Source organism: Protopterus annectens, chromosome 3.part1 (assembly GCF_019279795.1).
Source record: "Protopterus annectens isolate FY-2018-M chromosome 3.part1, PAN1.0, whole genome shotgun sequence".
In the NCBI taxonomy this organism is placed as follows: domain Eukaryota; kingdom Metazoa; phylum Chordata; order Ceratodontiformes; family Protopteridae; genus Protopterus; species Protopterus annectens.
In genome coordinates this window covers 979795893-979823160 of record NC_056732.1, presented here as the reverse complement: position 1 = coordinate 979823160, position 27268 = coordinate 979795893, and the positions used below count along the sequence as shown (strand labels likewise).

The 27268-nt window shown below is 44.4% G+C and overlaps 1 protein-coding gene across 2 annotated transcripts in view; it reads right to left on the bottom strand.

Moving 5' to 3' along the window:
• Positions 1-27268, bottom strand: part of NCOA2 (nuclear receptor coactivator 2) — a 1980807-nt gene that overhangs the window by 1757227 nt on the left and 196312 nt on the right. For both annotated transcript variants that reach the window (XM_044067155.1, XM_044067157.1), the window contains exon 2: positions 13739-13818. The gene's annotated coding sequence lies outside the window, so the exon portion shown is untranslated. The remainder of the gene's footprint in view (positions 1-13738; positions 13819-27268) is intronic.

Genomic DNA, 27268 nt, shown 5'->3' with positions numbered 1-27268 from the left:
GTGCTACCTTCAAGCAGATAACCCAAATGTAATGACCGCAAAGTACAGTTTTGTACCTACCATAAATGTAGATGTTCGAGGATTCCCTTGCTGCAGTCCTGACTATTGGGGTATAGTCCGCGTCCCAGTCGGCCCGAATACCAGAGTATAAGGCTGACGTCGGTCATGGCGCCTTAGACTGACGTCAGTACGTCAGGGTACTAATGCGCATGACCGGCGTCATTTCCTCAGTCTTTTCTTGCCCCAGATGTCAGAAGACCCAAAAAGACAAGTCCCAAAACAACCTGCACCAAAAACATGTACAATATATACAGTAATATATACAAAAATATAAGCATGTAAACTCACCTACACAACCACCCTGAAACACAGAGGGGAAGGAGGGAGGGTAAATTGGACTGCAGCAAGGGAATCCTCGAACATCTACATTTATGGTAGGTACAAAACTGTACTATGTTCTTCGTCTTCCCTTGCTGCAGTCCTGACTATTGGGTAGAATCCCAAAGCAGAGGTAAGGGAGGCTGGCAAATTATAAAGTAGCAGGAGCTGACAACATGCCTTGTAAAACAGCTGTGGCAAAACCAGCTCTAGTCTTAGAGTATATAGGCAGGTGATAATGCCTAGAGAAAGTATGCACTGAACTCCAAGTAGCTGCTTCCAGAATATCCTTAGTTGCCACCCCCCTTAGAAATGCTGTTGAAGCGGCAGTAGCCCTAGTGGAATGAGGCCTAATCCCAGCTGGAACCTCTTTGCCATGATGGGAATAACAAAATGCAATGCAAAAGCCAATCCACCTAGAAATAGTTTGTTTTGACACAGGCTTGCCCTGTGAACTCAAAGCAAAAGAAACAAGTAACTGCTGAGACTGCCTAAAATCTTTAGTCCTGCTCAAATAATAGCGAATTGCCGGTGTACATCTAAAGTGTGCAAAATCTTTTCCCCTTTATTTTGTGGATCTGCAAAAAAGATAGGCAAATGCATAGTTTGGTTTAAAGCCACACTAGAAACCACCTTAGGCATAAAGGAAGGATTAGTGCGTAATGAAACCCTGTCCTTATGGAAAACCAAAAAGGGCTCTACTGCCATAAGGGCCTGCAACTCAGACACCCTTCTTGCAGAAGTAATAGCCAACAGAAAAGCAGTCTTTCATGACAAATATTTCAATTCAGCAGTAGCTGCAGGCTCAAAAGGTTGTAGAGTAAGTTTTTCCAACACAAAATTGAGATCCCAAGCAGGAGTAGGAGCTCTACGTGGGGGTCTTATATTCTTTGCCCCTCTAAGAAACTGCTTGAACAAAGGATCACGAAAACAAAGGTGAGTCACAATCATAGTGAGCTGAAATTGCTGCAGCATGAATCTTTATGGAAGAGAAGGACAAACCTTTGTCCAATAATTCAGTAAGATATTGAAGAGCCACACTCAAATTAGGCTCTGAAATCTCCAAATTCTTTGCTGTACTCCAAAATAAAAATCTCTTCCATTTTTCTCGTACACTCCTAGTACTAGGCCTTCTAGCTTCCATAATCACATTTAAAACTTGTTGAGGAAGCTGAGACCTACCATGCTTCAACACAGAATATGCCAAGCTGTGAGATGAAGAGATTGAAGCTTGACATTGAGCAGATGACCGTCCTTCTGAGATAACAGATGAGGAATCAGAGGTAAAGGCCATGGAGGCTTCTTTACAAGACTCCTTAGAAGTGGGTACCAGTGTTGCGAGGCCAATCTGGAGCTATCAAAATCATCCTTGGCCTGTCTTGTCTGACCTTTAGTAATACCTTTGGAAGAAGAGGCAGAGGTGGAAAGGCATAGACATGAAGGTTTTTCCAACTGAAAGACAGAGCATCCACTTTCCAAGCTGTGTGATGAAACCCCTTTGTGCAATACTTTGGCAGCTGGTGGTTTAGTGGAGAAGCGAACAGATCTATGTCTGGAGTTCCCCATGACACTGTCAATTTCTGAAATACATGAAGATCCAGTTTCCACTCGTGGGGATCCATGATTTGTCTGCTTAATACATCTGCTAGGGAGTTCTGTGCTCCTGGCAGAAACCTTACCTGAAGAGTCAGTTGCAGGCTTAGCAGTCTCCCATAAAATCATTGCTTGCCTGCATAGAGGATAAGAATGTGTTCCCCTTGCTTGTTGATGTACCACATGACAGTTGTGTTGTCTGTCAGAATCAACACCTGCCCTGGAAGAAGTAACTCCTTGAACGCCATCAATGCAAACTGGACTGCTAACATCTCCTTCATGTTGATATGTAGATGCTGTAGTCTGGCAGGCCACTTGTCTTGTATCCACTTTCGATTTAGATGAGCTCCCAAGCAGTGTCCGAGGCATCTGTCGTTAAAATCTGACTCGCCTCTGGCGGGTCACAGAGAGTCCCTTGTTTAGGTGACATTCCTGAGCCCACCACAAGAATTCCTTTTGAAGGCAAGGTATTATTTGAATGACAGTGTCCAAATCTTGGCAGTGCTGTGTCCATACATTTTGAGATACCATTGCAGCTTCCTCATATGCAGTTTGGCATTGGGAAGCACCAGAATACAAGATGCCATGAACCCTAATGCTTGAAGGACTGTCCTTGCAGTCAGCACGGACTGATGAGATAGTTGATGGAAGTAAAGTGACAGACTCTTTTGTTTGTCCGGGGTTAAAAGGCCATCTGGGCTGCTGTATTCAGTCTCACACCCAGAAAGCACATGTCTTGAGAGGGTACTAGACTGGACTTTATTTCGTTCACAGAATACCTAGGCATCTTAGCACTGCTATGACATATTCCAGATGCTGTAGAAGGTGTTCCTTTTCTTGAGCCAGAATCAGGCAGTCGTCCAAGTAAGGATAGATTTGAATGCCTTGAAGCCTGAAGTAAGCTATCACTGGAGCCAGAACCTTTGTGAATACTCTGGGCAGTAGATAAGCCAAAGGGCAATGCAGAGAACTGATAATGAAAATCTCCAGTTGAAACGCAGATACTTTCTGCAACTTAGCCTTATAGGCACATGAAGGTAAGCTTCCTTGAGATCCAAAGTTACCATCCAGTGATCCTTGCCCAGCAGAGGTAACAGTTGCTGTAACGTCAACATCTTGAACTTGGGAATGTCCAGATAAGTGTTGAGGATAGATAAATCCAGAATTGGTCTCCACGTGTTCCCCTTCTTTGGTACTAGGAACAGGCGAGAATAAAATCGAAGCCCCTTTCTGATACAGGGACTGGCTGAATGGCCCCTATCTGGAGTAACTGAGAAACTTGCTTGTGAGCCTCTTTTCTTTGTGGAGGAGGAACATCTGGCATGCCTTTGAAAGGGGCATTGTGTGGAAATAAAATCTGTAACCGTGATGAATGATATCCAGCACCCATCTGTCTTGAGTGATTAAATCCCAATTTTCTTTGAAAAGAGACAATCTTCCTCCCAAAGGAGCTGCCAGACGAGTCCACTGGCAGCTGAAAAGGCAGGTCATTGGTTCTGCTTACGAAAGGACTGACCCCTGCCCTCACCAGAAGTCTGAGCAGGTGAACTGTCTGATCTAGGCCTAAACGAACCTTGAGCCCTGCCCCTACCACGTCTAGACCTACCCCTAGACTGGGAACCATAAGCAGGATATGTCCACCCCTTAGCAGGCCAATTTCTACTAAACTTCGGAGGCTGCACCTGCAAAAAATCTTTAACAGTCTGCATAGACTTAGCTTTGTCCTCCATTTTCTTTAAAACTGCTTCCACAGGCGGTCCAAACAACACATCAGACTGTAAAGGAGCATCCAAAATCCTGGTCTTAACATGCTCAGCTAAATTCTGATCCTTCAACCAGGCATGTCTGCGAAGAACAGAACTAGTAGCAGCCACCCTCGAGGAGGCCTGAACAGCATCAAAACCACACTGCAAAGAATGCTTACCCACTTGTTCAGACACATGAACCAAATCCAGCAATTCTTTACACTCAATACCTTCCGCCAAAGCATCCACCTTAGCTTTCAATTGTGAAAGGAGATAATTCTGATATTTCAGCATATGAAACTGACAATTCAACGCCCTCATGGCTAGAGTGGAAGAAGTATATACTTTCTTACCCCACCTATCCAAAGCCCTTGCCTCTTTATCAGAGGGTACAGGATTTTTAACCACAGAAGCTTTAACACCTTTAGGCCCCTGAGAAACAGTTTCTGGGTCCGCCCTGGGACTCTTAAACAAATACTTATGAGCTTCGGGCACCCTATAATACCTATCAGGCTTAACAGGAGCAGGAGGCAAGGAGTCAGGGTTCAGAGAAGCCTCTGCAAAAACATCTTCCACCACATTCAACACAGGAGGAATAGCTAAGGGCCTATGCTGGGGCAAAAACAAGAATTCCCTAAGCCTTTTTCTGGAGTCAGAGTAATCTTGGCCTTCCCATTTGAAGTGCTCCCTCATGGAGTGAAGAGTCTCTGAAAATGAAAAATCCTCAGGAGGAGAAGCTGAAGGAGTGGAATCATCCACATCAGAATCAGAATAAGTAGGAAACTCTTGCAAGTCTTCCACAGAAGACTCTGAAGCCTGTGAACACTGTTCAAAACTATCAAACTCCTGTTCCACCCTAGGCCTCTTATCAGGTGGGGGCATAGAACCCCTAATCAGAGTAATCAAATCTTCTGCCATTTTAAGCATATGTTTCTTAGGCACAGAGCCCGAAATGCTAGGAGAAGCCCCCACAGAAGCTGAACTTGGCCTACCTCTAAAAGAAGCTTTGGCAACAGAGGGAGAGGCCCTAACTACCTTGGGAAGAGAGGGAAGAACAGTTACCTGAGAAGCCCCCTCAGCCTGGCCTACCTCCTGAGAGGGCACATCCTGTAACAGTAAAGTATCTGCCTGAGACTCCATAGAGACACCTGGCAAAACCTCTGGCTCCCCTGAGCCTTCTAAAGGACCGACGTCCGGGACTGCCGGTTCCTCACCCCTAGGCTTCACCGTTTTGTCCTTGCGCTTCTTGGATGAAGGCGCCGGAGCATCCGACGGCATATTATAATTGCAACGCTTCCCAAACACTAACCTAGCACAATCAAGCCTCCTCTTAATAGTGCGCTTGTTAAATTTAGCACAAGAGCGGCAACCAACAACGCCGTGCTCAGGCCTAAACAAGGTATACACAATGTATGATAATCCCTATGCGGTATCTGCTTCCCACAAGAAATACAGTTATTCACTTTTTCTGACATCCGGTTAAATACTGAGGCAAGAAAAACCAAAATGTTCAACGGGTTACTTAGCCAACTCTGTATTCGGTCTGAAACTCCGGTTTGGAAAATCTCAGAACGCCAACCTGCACTCGCAAAATTGCTTCTGCATCGGACCATGCGGCAAAAAAGACTGAGGAAATGACGTCGGTCATGCGCATTAGTACCCTGACGTACTGACGTCAGTCTAAGGCGCCATGACCGACGTCAGCCTTATACTCTGGTATTCGGGCCGACTGGGACGCGGACTATACCCCAATAGTCAGGACTGCAGCAAGGGAAGACGAAGAACATCAGTGAAACATGAAGAACATGTATAGTTGTGTACACTTACCATAAATGTAGATGTTCGAGTGTATTCACTGTTGCAGTCATTTCACTTGGGTTATCTGCCTACAGATAGTCCTCAGTCGGCCCGAATATCAGAGGCTTAGTATTTCTGCGTCGGTTGCTGTCACTCCAGGACTGACGTCAGGTCATCAGGGGTATATAAACAGGCAGCCGATGCCATTACATCAGTTGTTCTTGCCCCAAATGTCAGGAGCCCCCCAATACGGAGCTAAGCTATGGTGGAGGAAAACACCACAAGTAAAAAGTAAATAATAATAACAATACCAATACCCCTGAAGGGAGGGAGTAAAAAGGCATAAAGAGATTAGAGAGAGAGAGAGAGAAGTACAGTTTGTAAACTTACCATAAATGTAGATGTTCGAATGTATTCACTGCTGCAGTCATCACATTTGGGTTATCTGCTTGCAGTAGCCCTCAGTCGGCCTAACTATCAAAGTATTGGGTCCTGCGTCAGTTGCTGTCTCATCTTCCGTGACATCAGGTAGTCTGTGGTATAAAGCATGCAGCCAACGCTATATCAGTTTTTCTTGCCCCAGATGTCAGGTGCGCCCCTAATGGGAAGCAATTTAATATAAACATATAAAGTTACACCTCCAACAAAAAAGCAAATACACCAAAAAGCTTTTAAGCATAGTAAAGGAGAGTAAAAGTACAGCCAAAAGAAGTCAGGGGGCTGGAGGGTAACCAGGACTGCAACAGTGAATACACTCTAACATCTACATTTATGGTAAGTGTACACAACTGTACTATGTTCTTCGTGTTTCACTGTTGCAGTCATCACATTTGGATAGATTCCCAAAGCTATGGATGGGAGGAGGCATTTAGATAGCATTAGGACCAGCTATAAGGCCCTGCAAGATTGCAGTGGCAAAGCCAGCTCTGGATTTAGAGAAAATTGGTAAATGGTAATGCTTGGTGAAAGTATGTACAGAACTCCAGGTAGCAGCTTCTAGAATGTCCTTGGTAGGGGCACCTCTGAGAAAGGCTGTAGAGGTAGATGCAGCCCTGGTTGAATGTGGTCTTATTCCCTGTGGGATAGGTTTTCCATAGTGCTTACAGCAGAAATGAATGCAATGGCCTATCCATTTACAAATGGTTTGCTTTGAAATGGCCTTCCCCTCTGCCCCTGCAGCAAATGTCACCAGCAGCAGCTGTTCAGATTTCCTGAGAGGTTTAGTCCTGTCCAAGTAAAATCTAAGTTGTCTGTGCACATCTAAGGAGTGCAGTATACGTTCCCCTTTGTTCTGTGGCTTAGAAAAGAAGGTTGGCAAATGAATGGACTGATTAAGGGCCACACTGGAAACCACCTCGGGCATGAAGGAGGGATTGGTCCTGAGGGACACCCTGTCCGCATGAAAGATGATGAAAGTTTCCACTGCCATAAGGGCCTGTAATTCACACACCCTTCTTGCTGAAGTAATGGCTAAAAGGAAGGCAGTTTTCCAAGAAAGGAATTTTAAATCTGCACTTGCAGCTGGCTCAAAAAGAGGAAGAGTGAGTTTTTCCAATACAAAGTTAAGGTCCCAGGCTGGAGTTGGGGCTCTCCTGGGTGGTCTTAAGTTCTTGGCCCCTCTGAGGAACTGCTTGAGGAGTGGATGAGAGAAGAGGGGTGGGTCTGTGCTGAAATGGCTGAGGCATGAAATTTGATGGAGGAAAAGGAAAGGCCCTTGTGAAGCACCTCAGTTAATTATTGAAAAATCTGAGGTAAACTGGGCGCTGCTGCGCCCATCCCCAGAGTTTGGTTCCAGGAACAGAATATTTTCCATTTTTCAGCATAAAATGTTCTAGTACTAGGCCTCCTTGCCTCCAGAATGACATCCAACACTTGTCTACTGAGGGGATGGTAATGGAGAGATCAGGTAATGAAGCCAGGTTGCCAGGTTCAGGGTTTGAAGCTGAGGGTGCAGAATCTGGCCCTCCTGCTGGGACAGCAGGGTAGGGGGTCTGAGGCAAGTGCCAGCAGTGACACCCTGTGCAAGAGGGGGTACACCAGTGTTGGCATGGCCAGTCTGCTGCAATCAGAATTGTCCTTGGTCTGTCCTGTTTGATCTTTAGTAGTACCTTGGAGAGGAGAGGCTGAGGAGGAAAGGCATACACTGATAGATTTTTCAAGGTGAAGGACAGGAAATCCACTTTCCAAGCTTGTTTGTGGGGAGTCCTTGTGCAGAATTTGTAGAATTGGTAGTTCTGGGGGGAGGCAAACAGGTCCATCTCTGGGCTCCCCCATTTGTTTATCAACATGTTGAATGCCTTTGGTTCCAGTTTCCACTTGTGTGGGTCCATGAGATTTCTGCTTAGTTGGTCTGCCAGTGTATTTAGCTTTCCTGGCAGGAACTGAGCCTGTAGGTGTACTTGGTAGTTCAAGGCTGTGTTCCACAGAGCATTGGCTAGTCTGCAGAGAGGGTATGAGTGGGTTTCCCCCCTGATTGTTTATGTACCACATAACAGTGGTGTTGTCCGTCTTTACCATTAATTGTCCTGGAAGAATGTGGTCCTTGAAGGCTGTCAGAGCATTTTGTACAGCTAACATTTCTTTTTGATTCATACGTAGGTGCATTTGACTTGGGTTCCATTTGCTCTGAATGCACTTCCCTGCCAAGTGAGCCCCCCCCCATGCATAGTCTCCTGTGTCTGTTGTTAGGGTTTGGGTGGCAGGGGTTAGAGTGAATGGCAGTCCCTTGTTTTGGTGGCAGGCCTCTACCCACCAAAGGAACTTTAACTGTAGGCAAGGTATGATAGGAATCATTGCTTCTAGGTCCTGAGAATGTTGACACCATAGGCTTTTTAGATACCAAAGTTTCCTCATATGCAGTCTTGCATATGGAATTAGTAGAATGCATGAGGCCATGAACCCCAAGGCTTGCAGTATTTGTCTTGCAGATAGCAGGGTCTTTGTGGCCATTAGCTTGAAGTAAGCTGTCAAATGAACTTGTTTCTCTGGCGTAAGGAAAGTCATCTGGGAAGTTGTATTCAAGCTTGCTCCCAGGAATATAATTTGCTGGCAGGGTACAAGATGAGATTTCTTTTCGTTTATGGTGTACCCCAGACAAGTTAGCACCTTTTGTACAAACGCCAGATGATTCAAAAGTATGTCCTGGCTTTCTGCCTGAATTAGACAATCATCCAGGTATGGATATATATGAATATGTCTTTGCCAGCAAAATGCAATGACTGGAGCTATGCACTTTGTGAATACCCTGGGCGCAGTAGATAAGCCAAAGGGCAGTGCAGAGAACTGATAGTGCATGTAGCCTGCTTTGAAGCGTAGGTATCTTCTGAAAGATTCCCCGATTGGGATGTGCAGGTAAGGCTTCCTTTAAATCCAGTGTTGCCAACCAGGCATCCTTGCCTAGGATAGGAAGCAACTGGTGAACAGCTAGCATCTTGAATTTTGGAATCACCAAAAAGGTGTTTAAGGTAGACAGGTCCAGGATAGGACGCCATGAATTTTCCTTTCTGGGTACCAGAAAGAGTCTTGAGTAAAAACCTTGCCCTTTTCCTCTTCTGGTACAGTTCGAATAGCCCTTATGCTTAAGAGAGAGAGTACTTGCTTTTGAGCCTCTGCCCACTGAATTGGGGGTAGATCTGGCCAACCGTTTGGGGTTGGTAACATATGGAAGTGAAATCTGTATCCTTGGGAAACTATATTTAAAACCCATTTGTCCTGGGTAATGAGTTCCCAGTTGTTTGCCTGCATGCCTGAAGAGCAATCTTTCCCCCTAAAGGAGCAGTAAGTTGAGAAGGGCTTGGATGTTTTAAAGTTAGGTCACTGAGACAATTTACCATGGGGGGAGTCTTACTACTCCCTGCTTTGGAAGCGGGAGCCCCCCCACTGCTTAATCCTATGCGTACCTTGGGACTGAAGCCTGGGTGTTCTGCTGGTTCTGGGTTTGGACTGAGAAGGCCTGGAAGGGGCAGGAAAGGACCAATTCTTAGAGGGCCAATGCCTGCAGTTTGCATAGATTTAGCTTTTTCCTCCATCTTTTTAAGGACTTCTTCTGCTTTGATACCACACAGGCTGTCCTGGTTTAAGGGAGCATCCAGCAATTTAGCTTTAACATGATCTGGCAAAGATCGCTCTTTAAGCCAAGCATGCCTTCCAAGTACAGACCCAGTGACAGCAGCCCTGCAAGATGCCTCTAGTGAATCAAAACCACATTGCAAAGTATGTTTTCCAACTTGTTCAGCAGAATGCATTAAATCCTGTAAATCCTTATTTTCAGCACAGTCAGGAATCAACATCATATTCTGTTTTAGCAGTCCAATAATATGCAGCTGATACTTTAAAATATGAAACTGGCAGTTCAAGGCCCTAATGGCCAAGGTTGCAGAAGTGTATACCTTCTTACCTCATCTATCTAGTGCCCTGGAATCTCTATAAGAGGAGGTAGGATTTTTGGCAATAGTAGCCATAATGCCCTTGGGTCCTGTGAAATGGTCTCAGGATCCGCAGTGGGATTTTTAAAGAGGAACTTTGTGAGAGTCAGGCACCCTGCAATATCTATCTGGTTTTCTGGAAGCAGGAGGTAGAGAGTCAGGGGCCAAGCTAGATTCCAAAAAGGCATCATCAACAATGTCCAGTACAGGGGGGATAGCTAAAGGCCTATGTTGGGGCTGGAGTAAGAAATCCCTAAGCCTCTTTTTGGAATCAGAGTAATCCTGGCTTTCCCAATGAAAATGCTCCCTAAGAGTATGCAAAGTTTCACCAAAAGAGAAATCCTCTGGAGAGGAAGCAGTGGGAATAGAATCCTCTGCATCAGAATCCTCATAGGTAGATAAAGGTAAATCCTGGTCATCAGAGGAAACAGAAATTTCAGAATCCTGATCAGAAGAATCATAAGCACATTCAGTTCTAGGTCTCTTAAGAGGGGGAAGGTTGGCTTCCCCTGATTAAAGTAATAAGGTCTTCAGCCATTCTTACCATTTGTTTTTTAGGCATAGAAGCCTGACCATGCGGTCTGGGCGTCTGTTTTCTACTCTTGGTTCGAGTTTTAGGCCTTGAAGAAGAAGATGGCGTTGGTTTAATATACAAGTCAGTAGGCCTGAATACACCCTCAGAAGTCTGTGCCTGCAGAGCAGCTCCGGACCCATCCAAGGTAGAGACATCCGTAGGTTCCACAGTTGAAGCATCTCACGGCATACCAGACTCCGAATGGGTCTCAGTAGAGGCCTGCAAATCTGGAGTAGCGGGTATCAGGGGCTGTGAAAGCGCCTCACTGAGTACCAGCAAACTGGTGACTAGCTTAGGAGAAGCGTCGTTGGCAGCTTTGGACCTAGGTGGCCTGTCTCTGACTTTATCTTTGCGTTTTTTCGGAATGTCGGTAGTCGGGTGGCTTACCGAAGCCATATATGGGTAATTGAACAGAGTACCAAAATGTTTAGAAGCATAAATATACAGACGACGAGTAGTTCGCTGTTTAAATAAGGCACAAAACCGACAGCGAGGTACGTCGTGGTTAGGGCCTAGGCAAGGAATACAGTACGAATGAAAATCTTTATGAGGTATTTGCTTTCCACAAGAAATACAATTATTGACTTTTACTGACATCGGTTTAGAGCAAGAAAAAGTTTCCCCAACGGGTACTTACCTTTAGTTGAAGACTTTGGTTCTGAAACTCGAAAAAGAAAATGTCAGGAGTCGGCCGACCGGCACTTGCGAATTGCTTCTGCTTCGGGCACCACACAGCAAGAAAGACTGATGTAATGGCATTGGCTGCATGCCTTATACCCCTGACTACCTGACGTCATGGAAGATGAGACAGCAACCGACGCAGGACCCCAAGACTTTGATAATCAGGCCGACTGACGGCTACTGCAAGCAGATAACCCAAATGTGATGACTGCAACAGTGAAACACGAAGAACATCTCGGTAGTTTTAGAAAGAAGTGAAGACGTGAAAGAAGTCATCGGTTTGTGTCGCATATCGGTAGTGCGAAGAACTTCCTCGGAAGCCGGTGCCTGCACAGAGGCTCTGGACCCATCCAAGGTACAGACATCCACAGGTTCCATAGTCAAAGACGAGTCTCGCGGTATACCAGACTCCGAACGGGTCTCGGCAGCGGCCTGCGAATCCACAGAAGTGGACATCAGGGGCTGCAAAAGCACCTCACTGAGTACCGGCAAACTGGCGACTGAATTAACGGCAGCGTCATAGGCAGTTTTGGACCTGTGCGCTCTGTCTCTGTCTTTATCCTTACGTGTTTTAGGAAGATTGGTAGTCGGACGGCTTACCAAAGCCATTTCGGAATACGGAGATCGAGAGCGAAAGTATTTAGCTACGATAAGGGCCCAACGACGTACATTTCTGGTGTTGAACAAAGCACAAAACCGACAGCGAGGGACGTTGTGGTCTGGGCCTAAACAGGTGACACAGTAAGAATGGAAATCTGAGCGTGGTCTTTGCTTTCCGCAGGCAAGACAATTGTTAACTTTTTCTGACATCAGTTAGAGCAAGAAAAAAGGATCCCCAACAGGGTACTTGGCTTTAGAAGACTTCAACTTCAACTTCGGAAACGAAAACTCAGGTAGCGGCCGACCGGCACTTGTGCGAACTGCTTCTGCTTCGGGCTCCTTGGCAAGAAAGACCAATTGCCTGTTTTTATATCACTGACGACCTGACGTCAGTCCCGGAGCAACAGGAACTGACGCAGAAATACTAAGCCTCTGGTATCTGGGCCAGCTGAGGGCTACCCTGGCAGGATAACCCAAGTGTGATGACTGCAACAGTGAAACATGAAGAACATCTAGACCCAAGCAAAATGGAAATTGTGCTCAACATGCAAGAACGGGTAATAAGTTGCAAACAAGGTCAAAAACATACTATATATGTGGCCTATTCCCGCAACTAGTTATCCATAGGGGTGCGCCAACTGCTGCACTGATCAGTCCCTCAGTATGACATATATCTGCTACACACGTGTGTACAAGCTGCCATGCAGAACACCTTAATGTGGTTTTGATGCTCTCCTTTACATGAATTCAATAATGTGTGCATCCACTGCACTGTATAACATACTTTTGGCACACACTGCACCTACAATCAAGCAAGACACACAGGGGGTTCCTGCTGTCTTGCAATCATGCCTCTTCAGCTTTGCAGAAAGTGCCCACAACCACTGGCACACAAACTGTACAGCAGCAGCAGCACGTGCATCCTTACCCTCGACAAGCTGTTCATGAGCTCCCAAAGCAAAGTGAAATGCACTGCAAATGCCTGCTATACTGTGCATCTCTAAGCTTTCTGTCTCGAGTCAAGGTTCAATTACCCTACAACACTCACGCACCCACATGCATTTGTGTGTCTAGTGGCTCACAATGGTTACATACAAAACACCTTTCCAATTTATGCAGACCCCCTCCTCATGCTAACATTTCAAATATTCTCCCACTGACAAAAACATTATGATTGGCTTCTTTACGGGAGATCTATGAGTAGTCAAATGCAGACTTACTTCCAGATATACTACAGAAGTATAACTCTTCCAATCTTTAACTCCTTTTTTATTTTTATTTATTTTTTTTACATACAGATTGGCTCTATGTGAAAGTGCGGCTATACAAACTATATTTCAACTGTACCGGATGTTTTATCTTTTCATTTGACAATTCACGACTCTGGGGTTGGTATAAGGGCATGTTTTTACTGGTTTTACCCACAGTTTCTGCAGGTGCATTTATTGGGAATTTGCTATGCGGAGTACAGTTGCAGGGAGTTTTATTTCAATGCCTCATCCTTCTTTGCATATATTGGCTGCTCAGATCTTGGATGGTGGTCAATATGACAACACTCTGAGCATTTTAAAATTGCTGAATAAGGTTTGGTATACCTGGACTTAAGTCAAAGACTGTTATGAGCATGTTTCTGTTCACAAACTGTTATGTAGAAAAAAAAACACTAATATTCATGAGAAGTCTCTACTTCTGCAAGGTTCTAGTGCCTCACAAATTCATCTTTGGTGTGCACCAGTTTTGTGGAAAATTTCACTTTTTTGTAATGGGAATAACTTGGAAAACATTTTCATCCACTTCCTAACAGCACCCATGACACGGTTATGTTTTAACTGGTATGGGATACAGTATTTTAATTTAATTTGCAGGACTCAACAGAAGTGTAACTGCATGTTTACAATTGGAAAGTTAAGTATAAAGGAAAATTAAACACTACGACTTGCCCATACCTTGGCTTTACTCCAGAAAAATCTTTATATTTCTGTCAAAGCAGAATAATTCCTGATGTAGAAACATTGTCTTCTTCACTCTGAAACAAACAAAAACAGTGAATATAATAATAAAATCATGCAAATGAAATACACATTGCATGGTGTAACATACAGTTTTCAATGTTCAAACTTTGCTGTGATACAAACTAAAGCTTAAGAATTCCACTATGGTTACTGTGGCAGTCATGCTGTACAGTGCTTGTTATGTACCGTTAGCAAGACTTGATATGATCAAAAAGGTAAAAATCGCCCAAATATAAAACAGCCATCAGTCACCTGAGCTATCCCGAGCCAGAAACAACCAAATAAGTATACATCTAAAATGGAACAACTCAGACTGCTAACAGACTTCTGGTAGAGCCAAAAAACAAATGAAAACTGAATCAACATAAACAATACTGTCAATGTCTGTGAAAAACTATGGAGCACAGACAGCGTACTGATGTAATTCCTTCATGCAACTTAACTACCAGCCAGCCTAAGACAATACTACTGAATGCTGGGAAGCTGGTGACAGTATTACGCAGTGTCAGTAGCTCAGCAGGTACCACATTTACATTTCCCTTTGGTACTGAAGATCAGCAGGCTGTGGGATCTAGTTCCACATTGGGTGACTACAGTGCAGCATCAGGGACACTACACTTCTGAGTGTGCTATCCTTTGGATGAGATGTCAAACACAGGCACCTTTTGCTTGAGTTGCTGGTAGCTCAGGTGGATGTAAAAGGTCCCACACTACTTACCAAAAAGAGCAGGGTCAGTTCCTTAGTGCCCTACTCAAATTTCCTCTAATCAGTATGAATACTACCTCAGCTTACCCTTTAAAAAAGGCCACAGGCATAGTGGGAATAACCTATTAATAAAGAATAAAGTGGTACTGACTTAAGCTTACGGACTTCGAATTTTAGTTCTTTGCTTTGTAGGTTAACTGTTATTATGGGACAGAGAAAAGCACTTGTGCAATACTGCAGACTGTTTCATCTTTTGGGACCCAATAGCCACCAGCAAAAAGATGATAAATGAACAGAAAAGGCACAGTGGGAAAATGCCAATTGTATTTAGGTACTGAAACCCATCCAGCCTACAAACAATATACAATCAAAACAGAAACAGCAAATCATTCTAAAACCTAAATACACAGCAACTTCTTCTTTCGGCTTTTCCCGGTTAGGTGTTAACATAGTGGATCAGCTGTCCGCTCATGACTGGCAGTGGAGTTTTACAGTGTCGAGTTGCCAGCCCGGCGCCCAACCTTCCACAGAAGACACACACATGCATGCACTCACACCTAGGGCCAATTTAGAGGGTCCAATCCACCTACAGAATGTCTTTGGTATGTGGGAGGAAACCGGAGCACCCGGAGGAAACCCACGTGACCACAGGGAGGACATGCGGACTCCGCACAGAAGGCACCCCAGCCAAAATACACAGCAACTAAAACAACTAAAAGAAATCTAGAAACTTGGCACCAGCTCTAGGTACACTTTTTTTGGGTGTATATCAGTTCCGCGAGAATACATTTCAGAGAATACCAAAAGAGCGGCATGTATTAATCGAACCAAGAATAGACCGAACACACTAAACCGCGAAGTTTAAAACATCGGTCATAGTCGGCCAACCCCGCCACCCACTACATACTACCTACCCAAACAAAATAAATAAACCACATACATACACTAACCAAACCCTATTCCTAACCCTAAAGTAAAGCACCAAAACCCAACTTCTAACCCTATACTAAACCACATACACAACTATCTATGCACTATCCTTAACCCCTCCCTAACCCTAAGGTCCATAACTACCGCACACTTCCCCTATGGAGATATACCCTAACAAAATAAATAATACACATAAATACATTTAACAAAACCCTGCTACTAACACTACACTAAATCTTACATACATTCCCTATCTATACACTTACCTTAACCTGCACCCTACCCTAAGGTCCATAACTATCACACACTTACCTTACGGAGCTATACCGCAGATGGGCCAACCAAAACACTTCGACCATTCAGATTTCGCTGTTTTGGACGTTCGGCATTTACGTAGTTCGCACAATACGTGTCGATCATTTCATATTCACAGAAATGGTGTTTCAATCGTCTGATACATACTTCCTGTTTTCTACTGCATATGACTTCAAAAGCTACTGCTAATCCTTTACCAGGAGTTGCCCAAAACAAGATCGCCCCATCCCCAAATCAGGAGAGCAGGCATCAGCTACTCAGTCCTCTCTCCCCTAGGTATCCCAACTGGCACCTAAGCTACTAAATGATCTACTTAACTGGTTAACATGGCACTCCTCCATGCCAGAAAACTGGTTACAACCTTCTAAAAAGGCATCATAAAAATGAACTACAACATACTCAATGCTGGGAAAGTAGTGAATTTCACAGGTTAAGTGCAGCAGAGAAAGGTGAGCCTTAAAGGTCCTACGATCCTTGGTGTTACCAACAGTGGTACAAGACTGTAATCCAACTAACCTGCCAGCTATACTTCTAACTTCAACTTAAATACAAAGGTATTCTTCACCACTATTAGTATAGTAAAAAAAGGAAAGATAAAATAATAAACATTCACAGAGATCTGGTTTATTTCTTTATGAGTGTTTTTGCTGTAAATAGACATTATAAGGTGTTACACAAATACAAGAACGATAGCCAGGGTTTTTTTTTTTTTTTTTTTTTTTTTTTAAACAACTTCACTGAATCAGCACAACTGAAATGATGGTAGGCACAGAGAACCAAGAACTCTTTTAGTCTCAATATTTTAAAAGCCAAGCAAGCCATTAATGACAGCCAGTGAAGGTAAGCAAGGGGTTGTACAAGTGGGGTTAAGTGTGATAGCTGCAACAGCTTCTAGGTGGGCAAGACTAAATGGAAACTGTTGCAACAAATCTACAAACAGACCTATGCCACTAAGACCACGTTAATTAACAATGCACTGCATAATCATTTGATGCTTTGTGCACCATGAGACTCTTCTTTGTCACTGAAGTGGCCAGACTATAAAAGGGAAGAGATTTTAATAAAGATCTGGAGCTGAAGTCACACTGTTAAATAAAACAGAATGCAAGACATTTTCCGGGAGTCTATGGAAACACAAATCTCAAAAGTACATTAAGTATGCAATAAGGCATAAAGAGGTTTGCATGGTACAGATGTTATCGTATGCCCACAGGTGTTGTGAAGCACAGGTCCAAAGGACGAGTGCCTTACAATACTTGCATGTGTGGTAACACCAGCACTATGCATACTCTATGCCTTCATGCACTTTTAACACGGGCATCTGTATGTTTTTTTTTTTTGCAGTCTGAATTTCACATTCTGTAGTTTATGTACAACTGTATGACTTACAGTACACTTTAATGTAAAAAGTTCATCTGCCCAGTTTAAATACTTGTCTTGCAGGGTTTTAACATTGTGGAATTTTGGTATAAAGAAGTCATGTATGGGACCCTTCTGTTAAACTATTGCAGGCCAATTTTTAAAAGGGCACTAGCACTACATAGCACCTTAACTTATGCTGGCAGGTGAACAAGTCCAAATGATGAAACTTATAAATCAGCGACACAATGCTTCACAACCATGAATACTGTTTTCCAGACCACATAGCCTCTGAAATAATCCCAAGAGTAATGACTCTGGTGGTAACTAAAAGAAGTCAAGCACAGAAATACAAGGTAGTAATATTACATCCCTCCTACCCTCCTCCTCTGCTTGGAGATCCAAGCAGTAAAACTATTTTTAGTACTTTTAATTTTATATACAGATCAGGCATATTTTTATCAACCAGAGGAAAAAAGTACAGTTGTGTACCTACCATAAATGTAGATGTTAGAGTGTATTCACTGTTGCAGTCATTACTCTTGGGTTATCCTGCTGGCAGGCTACCCTCAGTCGGCCAGAATTCCAAAGTCTAGGTCCGGCGTCGGTTGCTGTCGCCTCTTCCCTGACGTCAGTGCGCCAGGGGTATAAAAGATGCAGCCAACGCCATTTTCTTCAGTTTTTTCTTGCCCCAGATGCCAGGTGCCCACAAATTGGTAGGCTGAAAAATATGCCAATAAAAATGCATGTAGAAAAATAACATTCCCTTCATCTACAAGCAAATACACCAAAAAGGTTGTATAGGATAGAGAAGTGCAGATGAGTCCCAGCAAAGAAAAGGGGGATGGTGGGTGGGTAACCTGGACTGCAACAGTGAATACACTCGAACATCTACATTTATGATAGGTACACAACTATACTATATTCGTTGTGTTTCATTGTTGCAGTCATTACTCTTGGGTTGAATCCCAAAGCTGAGGAAGGGGAGGCTGGGCTAAATAGGATTAGGAGAGGCTATGAGGCCCTGTAGAACAGCAGTGGCAAAACCTGCTCTGGAGTTAGAGGAAAGTGGTAAGTGGTAGTGCTTTGTGAGGGTGTGCACTGAACTCCCAGTTGCAGCCTCTAAGATATCTTTGGTTGGTACTCCTCTGAGGAAGACTGCTGAAGTGGCTGCTGCTCTGGTGGAATGAGGCCTAATGCCCTTAGGCACTGATTTGCCATATTGTGAATAGCAGAAATGGATGCAATGGCCTATCCATTTAGAAATAGTCTGTTTTGAGATAGCCTTTCCTTGTGATCCTGCAGCATATGACACTAAAAGTTGCTCAGTCTTTCTGAAAGCTTTAGTTCTGTCCAAGTAGAAGCGTAACTGCCTGTGTATGTCCAAAGAATGCAGAATTTTCTCACCCTAGTTCTGTGCATTTGGATAAAAGGTAGGCAAGTGAATGGTTTGGTTGAGGGCCAAACAGGACACCACCTTAGGCATAAAAGTAGGGTTTGTCTTCGGAGAAACCCTGTCTGGATGGAAAATGATGAAAGGTTCCACAGCCATGAGTGCTTGTAACTCTGAGACTCGCCTTGCAGAGGTTATTGCTAGGAGCAGAGCTGTTTTCCAGGATAAGAATTTTATATCTGCTGTTGACGCTGGCTCGAAAGGAGGCAGTGTGACTTTTTCCAAAACATAATTGAGGTCCCAGGCCGAAATTGGTGCTCTCCTTGGAGGCCTAATGTTTTTGGCCCCTCTGAGGTACTGCCTTATTAAAGGATGAGAAAAGATAGGTGGTTCCGTATTGTAATGGGCTGAAATGGCAGAGGCATGAATCTTAATTGATGAGAAAGAAAGGCCATTGTTCAGCATCTCAGTTAGGTATTGTAAAATCTGAGGGATATTTGGTACACACGTGTCAATGCCTTGTTCCTGGTTCCAAGCACAGAATCTCTTCCATTTTTCTGCATAAGATTTTCTGGAACTGGGCCTCCTGGCCTCTAAGATAACATCCATAACAGCTTTTGAAAGAGGAGTGTTCTGAATGGCTACATTATCCACCATGCTGCCAGATTTAAGGTCCTGAGTTGGCTGTGCAGGATCTGATTGTTTTGTTGGGTCAGCAAGTGAGAAGTTTGAGGCAAAATCCATGCTGGACCTTGAGACAACTCTTTAGGATTGGGTACCAGTGCTGGAGTGGCCAGTCTGGTGCAATCAGTATCATTTTTGGCTTCTCTTGTCTGAGCTTTAGGAGTACCCTGGGAAGGAGAGGCAGTGGGGGAAAAGCATATACTGTTAGATTGTTTCAGCTGAAGGATAGGGCATCCACTTTCCATGCTTGCTTGTGATAAATCCTTGTGCAAAATCTCTGCAATTGGCTGTTGTGAGGGGAGGCAAATAGATCTATGTCTGGGCATCCCCATTTCCTTATTATCATGCTGAAGACTTGTGGATCCAGTTTCCATTTGTGGGGATCCATGAAGTTTCTGCTTAGTTCGTCTGCCAGAGTATTTGTTTTTCCTGGCAGGAATTGTGCATGCAGGTGAACTTGAAAAGCCAATGCTGTGTCCCATAAGGTCATTGCTTGTCTGCAGAGGGGGTAGGAATGTGTACCTCCCTGCTTGTTTATGTACCACATGACCATAGTGTTGTCTGTCTTTATCAGTAACTGTCCTGGATGAAGCAGGTCCTTGAAAGCTGTCAGGGCATTTTGAACAGCTAGTATCTCTTTTTGATTGATGTGAAGATGCATCTGGTTAGCAGGCCATGTGCCCTGAATACATTTTCCTGCCATATAGGCCCCCCAGGCATAATCTGATGCATCAGTTGTCAGTGTCTGTCTGGCTGTGGTTAAACTGAATGGCAGACCCTTGTTCTGGTGATAGGCTTCTGCCCACCATCGAAACTCCTGTTGCAGGCAGGGAAATGAGTGCAATTACTGTCTCCAGGCTGTGGCAATGCTGAGTCCAAACATTTTTTAGATACCATTGTAGTTTCCTCATATTCAGTCTGGCATATGGAATTAGTAGAATGCAGGATGCCATGAAACCCAAGGCCTGCAGGATTTTCCTTGCAGATAAGTGGGTTTTTGTTGCCAATTTCTTGAAGTAAGTAGTCCGTTGTTTTTGTTTGTCTGGCGTGAGATAAGCCATCTGGGCAGTTGTATTTAAGCTTGCACCCAGGAATATTATCTCTTGAGGGGGCACTAGTTTTGATTTCTTTTCGTTTACTGTGTACCCTAGGCCATTTAGCAATCTTTTTACAAACGCCAGATGCTTTAGAAGAATGTCTTTGTTCTCTGCTTGAATGAGGCAGTCGTCCAAGTAGGGATATATTTGAATTCCTTTTTGTCTGCAAAACGCAATTACTGGTGCCAGGCATTTTGTGAAGACCCTGGGCGCAGTAGATAAGCCAAAGGGCAGTGCAGAGAATTGGTACTGCATTGAGCCAGCTATGAATCTGAGGTACCTTCTGCAAGATTGTCTGATTGGGACATGCAGGTATGCCTCAATTCCAAAGTTACGAGCCAAGCCTTCTTGCCCAGCATGGGCAGTAGCTGCTGTAGAGTCAACATCTTGAATTTTGGAACTTCCAGAAACGTATTTAGTATAGACAGGTTCAGTATTGGTCTCCAGGTTTTGTCCTTTTTGGGTACTAGGGAAAGTCTGGAGTAAAATCCTTGCCCCTGCTCTTCTTTTGGTACTTGCTGAATGGCCATCATGTCCATGAGGGCTGTAATTTGTTTCTATGCCTCTGCCCAATGATTGTGTGGCAGGTCTGGCATACCTTTTGACCTTGGTAGAGTGTGAAAATGGAATCTGTAGCCTTGGGACACTATGTTCAGGACCCATTTATCTTGGGTAACCATTTGCCAATTTGATGAAAAGAGTGCTAGTTTCCCCCTAAGGGGGCTGCCAAAAGAAAAGTGCTTGGATCTGGTAGAGGAAAGTCATTGGGACTGTTTCCTGTAAGGTTGTGGTTTATCTTCTCTGCTTTTGGAGGCAGGAGCACCCCATTGTTTAGGCCTGTATGAGCCTTGGGACTGAGATATGCCTCTGGGACGCCTGTATCTGCCTCTTTGTGGTCTGTCTGACACTGGAAAGGACCAATTTTTAGAAGGCCAGTTCCTGCTAAACCTGGGTGGCTGTACCTGTAAGAAATCCTTGACTGTCTGCATGGATTTTGCTTTATCCTCCATTTTTTCAACACCTCTTCTGCTTTAGTACCAAACAAAGTATCATGCTGTAATGGTGCATCTAATAATTTTGCTTTAACATGATCAGGCAGATTCTGTTCCTTTAACCAAGCATGCCTTCTAATAACAGCACCTGTAACAGCGGCCCTGCAAGAGGCCTCCAGTGAATCATAACCACATTGCAAAGTATGCTTTCCCACTTGTTCAGCTGCATGCAATAAATCCTGCAATTCCTTGTTTTCTGAACATTCAGTATTTGTCAACAATTTCTGTTTAAGCAGTGACATTAAATATTGCTGATATTTAAGCATATGAAACTGATAATTTAAAGCCCTTACAGCCAGGGTAGCAGATGTGTAGACTTTTTTCCCCCATCTGTCTAGAGCCCTAGAATCCCTATCAGAGGGGACAAGGTTTTTTGCAGTAGAAGCTTTAACCCCTTTGGAACCGAGATATAGTTTCTGGGTCAGCAGCGGGGTTTTTATATAGGAATGTATGAGAATCAGGGACCCTGTAAGTATCTGTCTGGCTTAGCAGGTGCAGGGGGTAAAGAGCCAGGGGACAGGTCGGCCTCTGAAAATACATCATCTACAATGTCTAGAACAGGTGGAATAGCAAGGGGTCTGTGCTGAGGAAGTAGCAGAAAGTCTCTGAGCCTTTTCTTAGATTCAGAATAATCTTGGCTCTCCCAGTGGAAATGCACCCTCATGGTATGCAGGGTTTCCCCAAAAGAATAATCCTCAGGAGGAGAGGCTGAAGGAATGGATTCTTCAGCATCAGAATCCTCATAGGGAAGCATGGAGTAATCCTGTTTAGAAGAGGAATCAGAGGAAATAGAAACCTGATCAGAAGAATAGTACAGTTTTGTACCTACCATAAATGTAGGTGTTCGAGTGCTAATACAGCTGCAGTCATAACAGATGGGTTCTCCTGCTGTCAGGCAGGTCCTCGATCGGCCGAATTCCAAAGTCTAGGTCCGGCGTCGGTTGTTGTCGCTTCTTCCCTGACGTCAGTGTGACAGGGGTATAAAAGAACCAGCCGACGCCATTTTCTTCAGTTTTTCTTGCCCCAGATGTCAGGTGCCTCCAGAAGGAAGGCAATACATAAAATTATGTAATAATGCAATGCAATATAATCAAAAATCAGTAGTTGCAAGCAAATACACCATAAAAGTAAACCCCTAGAGGGGAAGGAGGGAGGGAAACCTGGACTGCAGCTGTATTAGCACTCAAACATCTACATTTATGGTAGGTACAAAACTGTACTATGTTCATCGTGCATACAGCTGCAGTCATAACAGATGGGTAGAATCCCAAAGCTAAGAAAGGGGTGGTAGGCACTAGGTGGAACTAGGAGGAGCCAAAATGCCCTGCAAGACTGCAGTGGCAAAGCCTGCTCTAGATTTGGAGTATAATGGTAGGTTGTAGTGCTTGGAGAAGGTATGCACAGAACTCCAAGTGGCTGCTTCCAAAATATCCTTGGTAGGTACTCCTCTGAGGAAGGCTGCAGAGGTGGCTGTGGCCCTGGTGGAATGGGTTCTAATGCCTGTAGGTACAGTTTTGCCATGAAAAGAATAGCAAAAGCGTATGCAATGTGCTACCATTTTGAGATTGTCTGTTTGGAAATTGGCTTTCCTTGAACTCCTACCGCATAGGCCACAAAGAGCTGTTCTGCTTTTCTGAAAGGCTTTGTTCTGTCCAAATAATAACGCAGTTGTCTGTGGATGTCCAAGGAATGTATTAATCTCTCCCCCTAGTTTTGAGGATTAGGATAAAAAGTAGGTAAATGTATGGCCTGATTTAAAGCTACCCTGGATACCACTTTAGGCATAAAGGACGGGTTGGTTCGTAAGGAAACTCTGTCCTGATGGAAGATGATAAATGGCTGGACAGCCAAGAGAGCCTGTAGTTCTGAAACTCTACGAGCTGAAGTGATAGCCAGAAGGAAAGCTGTTTTCCAGGACAAATATTGCAAATCTGATGAGGCAGCTGGCTCAAAAGGAGGCAAGGTCAGTTTTTCCAGAATGAAATTAAGATCCCAAGCAGGTATTGGTTGTTTCCTTGGAGGTCTTAAATTCTTAGCCCCTCTGAGGAAGTGTCTTAAGAGAGGGTGAGAGAATAAAGGTGGATCAGTGTTGTATTCTGCAGAAATGGCTGAGGCATGGATTTTGATGGAGGAGAACGAAAGTCCACTGCTTAGCAGTTCCACCAAATATTGTAGTATTTGAGGTAAATTCAGTTTTCCAGGGTCCTGGCCCTTTTTCTCATTCCAGACACAAAAACGTTTCCATTTTATGAGTAAGCTTTTCTAGTTGATGGCCTTCTGGCCTCCAAAATGACATCCTGCACCTCCTTGGAGAGTAGGGCCTGCTGTGATGCTAAGGAATCTTCCATGCGGCTAGATTGATTGTTTTTAGCTAACGGTGAAGAGTTTTGAAGCTGTGCTGAGTCAGAAGAAGAGGCATTAGAGGCAGGGTCCATGGTGGGGAATGCGTCAGGCTCCTCAGGAGTGGGTACCAGTGTTGCCTTGGCCAGTCCGGAGCAATGAGGATCATCTTTGGTCTGTCTGTTCTGGTCTTCAACAGGACTTTGGGCAGCAGAGGAAGGGGCGGGAAGGCATAAACTGTCATTGATGTCCAACTGAAAGAAAGAGAGAGCATCCACTCTCCAGGCCTTTGGATGGAAGATCCTTGAGCAGAATTTTGTCAATTGATGATTTTTGTGGGAGGTAAAGAGATCTATGTCTGGCCTTCCCCATTCTTGGATTATTTCTGTAAAAACTTTTGGATGCAACTTCCATTCGTGTGGATCTGTCATATTCCTGCTTAGGTTGTCTGCCAGCATGTTTTCCTTGCCTGGCAAGTACTGTGCTTGTAGTTCCATTTGTAAGTCCATGGCCATGTTCCAAAGTGACATGGCCAGTCTGCATAGGGGATAAGAATGTGTTCCTCCCTGCTTGTTTATGTACCACATAACTGTGGTGTTGTCCATTCTTATCAATAGTTGACCTGGTTGTAGAAGGTCCTTGAAAGCTATAATAGCATTTATTACTGCTAGCATTTCTTTTTGATTGATGTGAAGGTGCTTTTCTTTTTGGAACCATTTGCCCTGAATGCACCGGTCTGTCATGTGCGCCCCCCAGGCGTAGTCCGAGGCGTCTGTTGTGATGACTTGATTTGCTTGAGGCTTGCTGAATGGAAGACCTGTGTTTGTTTGACACGCTTGAGCCCGCCACAGAAATTCCTTTTGCAGACATGGAATTAGTGGTATTATTGTTTCCAAACTGTGGCTGTGTTGAGACCATATGTTTTTTAGGTACCATTGTAGTTTTCTCATATGCAGCTTTGCACATGGGATTAGTAGGATGCAAGATGCCATGAATCCCAGAGCCTGCAGGATTTTCCTTGCAGTCAGCCTGGTGCAATTTGCCAGTGTTCTGAAGTATTGAATTAGTTGCCCCTGCTTCTCTGGCGTGAGGTAGGCCATCTGGGTGTTTGTGTCCAAATTGGCACCCAGGAAAATTATCTTCCGAGAGGGTATTGGCCTTGATTTCTCTTTGTTGACTGTGTATCCCAGAAAGTTTAATAACATTATTACATAAGCCAGATGTTTCAGAAGAATGTGCTTGCTGTCCTCTTGGTTCAGGCAGTCGTCCAAATAAGGGTATATTTTTATCCCTTGAACTCTGCAGTAGGCAATTACTGATGCCAGGCATTTCGTGAATACTCTGGGCGCAGTAGATAAGCCAAAGGGCAATGCAGAGAATTGATAATGGGTTGAACCTGCAAGAAATCTGAGGTATCTTCTGCAATTTTGTCTGATTGGGACATGCAGGTATGCCTCCTTGAGGTCCAATGTTACCAGCCAAGACTCCTTGCCCAGCATGGGAAGAAGTTGCTGTAGAGTGAGCATCTTGAATTTTGAGTGCAGTAGGAATGTGTTTAGGATGGAAAGATCCAAAATAGGTCTCCAATCTTTTCCCTTCCTTGGCACCAGAAATAGCCTGGAATAAAAACCTTGACCTTGTTCGTGTGTAGGTACCTCTTGAATAGCTTTCATGTTTATGAGATCTGAAATTTGCCTTTGTGCCTTTGCCCTTTGATTGTGTGGCAGGTTTGGCATGCCTCTCATTTTTGGAAGGGTATGAAAATGGAATTTGTAGCCTCTGTTTATAATGTCCAGGATCCATTTGTCCTTTGTGACAACATGCCAATTTTTTGAAAATAGTGCCAGCTTTCCTCCTAAGGGGGCTGCCATTTGAGACCTGGTTGGCATTCAAAGGGGAAAGTCATTGGGTTTGCTTTCCGAAAGATTGTGAGTTGTCCTCACCACCTCTTTGTGTAGGAGCTTGCCATTGTCTGCCTCTATACGATCCTTGTGATTGTCCTCTGCCCCTCGGGCGCCTGTATCTGCCTCTTTGGGGTCCGTCTGTGGCAGGAAAGGACCAGTTTTTGGAAGGCCAATTTCTACTAAAACGTGGGGGTTGAACCTGCAGAAATTCTTTCACAGTTTGCATTGATTTAGCCTTTTCCTCCATTTTCCGTAATACTTCCTCAGCATTAGCCCCAAATAGTACATCCTTTTGAAGAGGGGCATCTAGTAATTTAGCTTTGACATGATCAGGCAAGGCTTGTTCCTTGAGCCAGGCATGCCTACGTATGACTGAGCCTGTAACAGCAGCTCTACATGAGGCCTCTAGAGCATCAAAACCACATTGTAAGGTATGTTTACCCACTTGTTCTGCACTATGCATCAAATCCTGCAACTCCTTCAAGTCTGGTTGTTCAGGTTGTGACATTTTACTTTTCAATTGTGATAACAAAAACTGTTGGTATTTTAGCATATGAAACTGACAGTTTAAGGCCCTCATGGATAAGGTAGCAGAGGTGTATACCTTTTTTCCCCACCTTTCTAAGGATCTGGAATCTCTCTCGGAAGGCAATGGATTTTTGGCAATGGAAGCCTTAACTCCCTTGGGCCCTTGTGAGATGGTTTCTAGGTCAGCAGCATGGCTTTTGTATAGAAATTGGTGTGAATCAGGAACCCTGTAGTACCGGTCAGGCTTAACTGGAGCTGGAGGTAGAGAGTCCGGGTTAAGGCAGGCCTCCGAGTAAACATCATCTAAGATGTCCAATACAGGAGGTATAGCCAGAGGCCTGTGCTGGGGTAACAAAAGAAATTCCCTGAGCCTTTTCTTGGAATCTGAATAATCCTGGCCTTCCCAGTGGAAGTGTTCCCTTAAGGTATGCAAAGTTTCCCCAAATGAGTAATCCTCAGGGGGGGATACAGAAGGAATAGACTCCTCTGCATCAGAGTCTTCAAAAGGGGAGTAAGACTGTTCCTGATCATCAGAGTGTTCTGAAATAATGCAGCCCTGATCAGAGGAGGGGGAATCTTCCTCCACTCTGGGCCATTTGTCCGGAGGTGGCTTAGAACCTCTGATTAGAGTAATTAAATCCTCAGCCATTTTAAGCATCTGTTTCTTAGGCATGGGGCCTGGAGATGGGCCCAGTGTAGCTGGTCTCTTAGAGTGCATGGATGCTTTAGACTTGGTGAAAGCCTTGATGGAGAAAGAAGAGGAAGGTCTGAAGACACCTTGAGTGGAGGTGGACCTGTCCACATTCTGTGTTTCAATGCCAAGAGTGGCGTCGGTATCTGTAGTCGGGGTGTGGGCCAAGGAGCCTGCGACCTCGGGTACAGGAGACACCGCCAAAGATGTGTCGTTGGTAATCAGGGGCTGCATAGGCACCTCGCTGAGAACCGGACCATGTGGAGTTGGCTTTGGCGTGGTGTCGGTAGAGGCCGCGGACCTCGAGTGTCGGTCCTTGTCTTTGCGTTTTTAGACAAAACCGAGTCGGAGTATCCGGCGACATAGTACAGTTAAATGCTTTCCCAAAAATGCTGGGCTTAACTCACCGATGCTTAATAGTGCGTTTGTTGAATGTAGCACAAAAGCGACAGACCGAGACGTCGT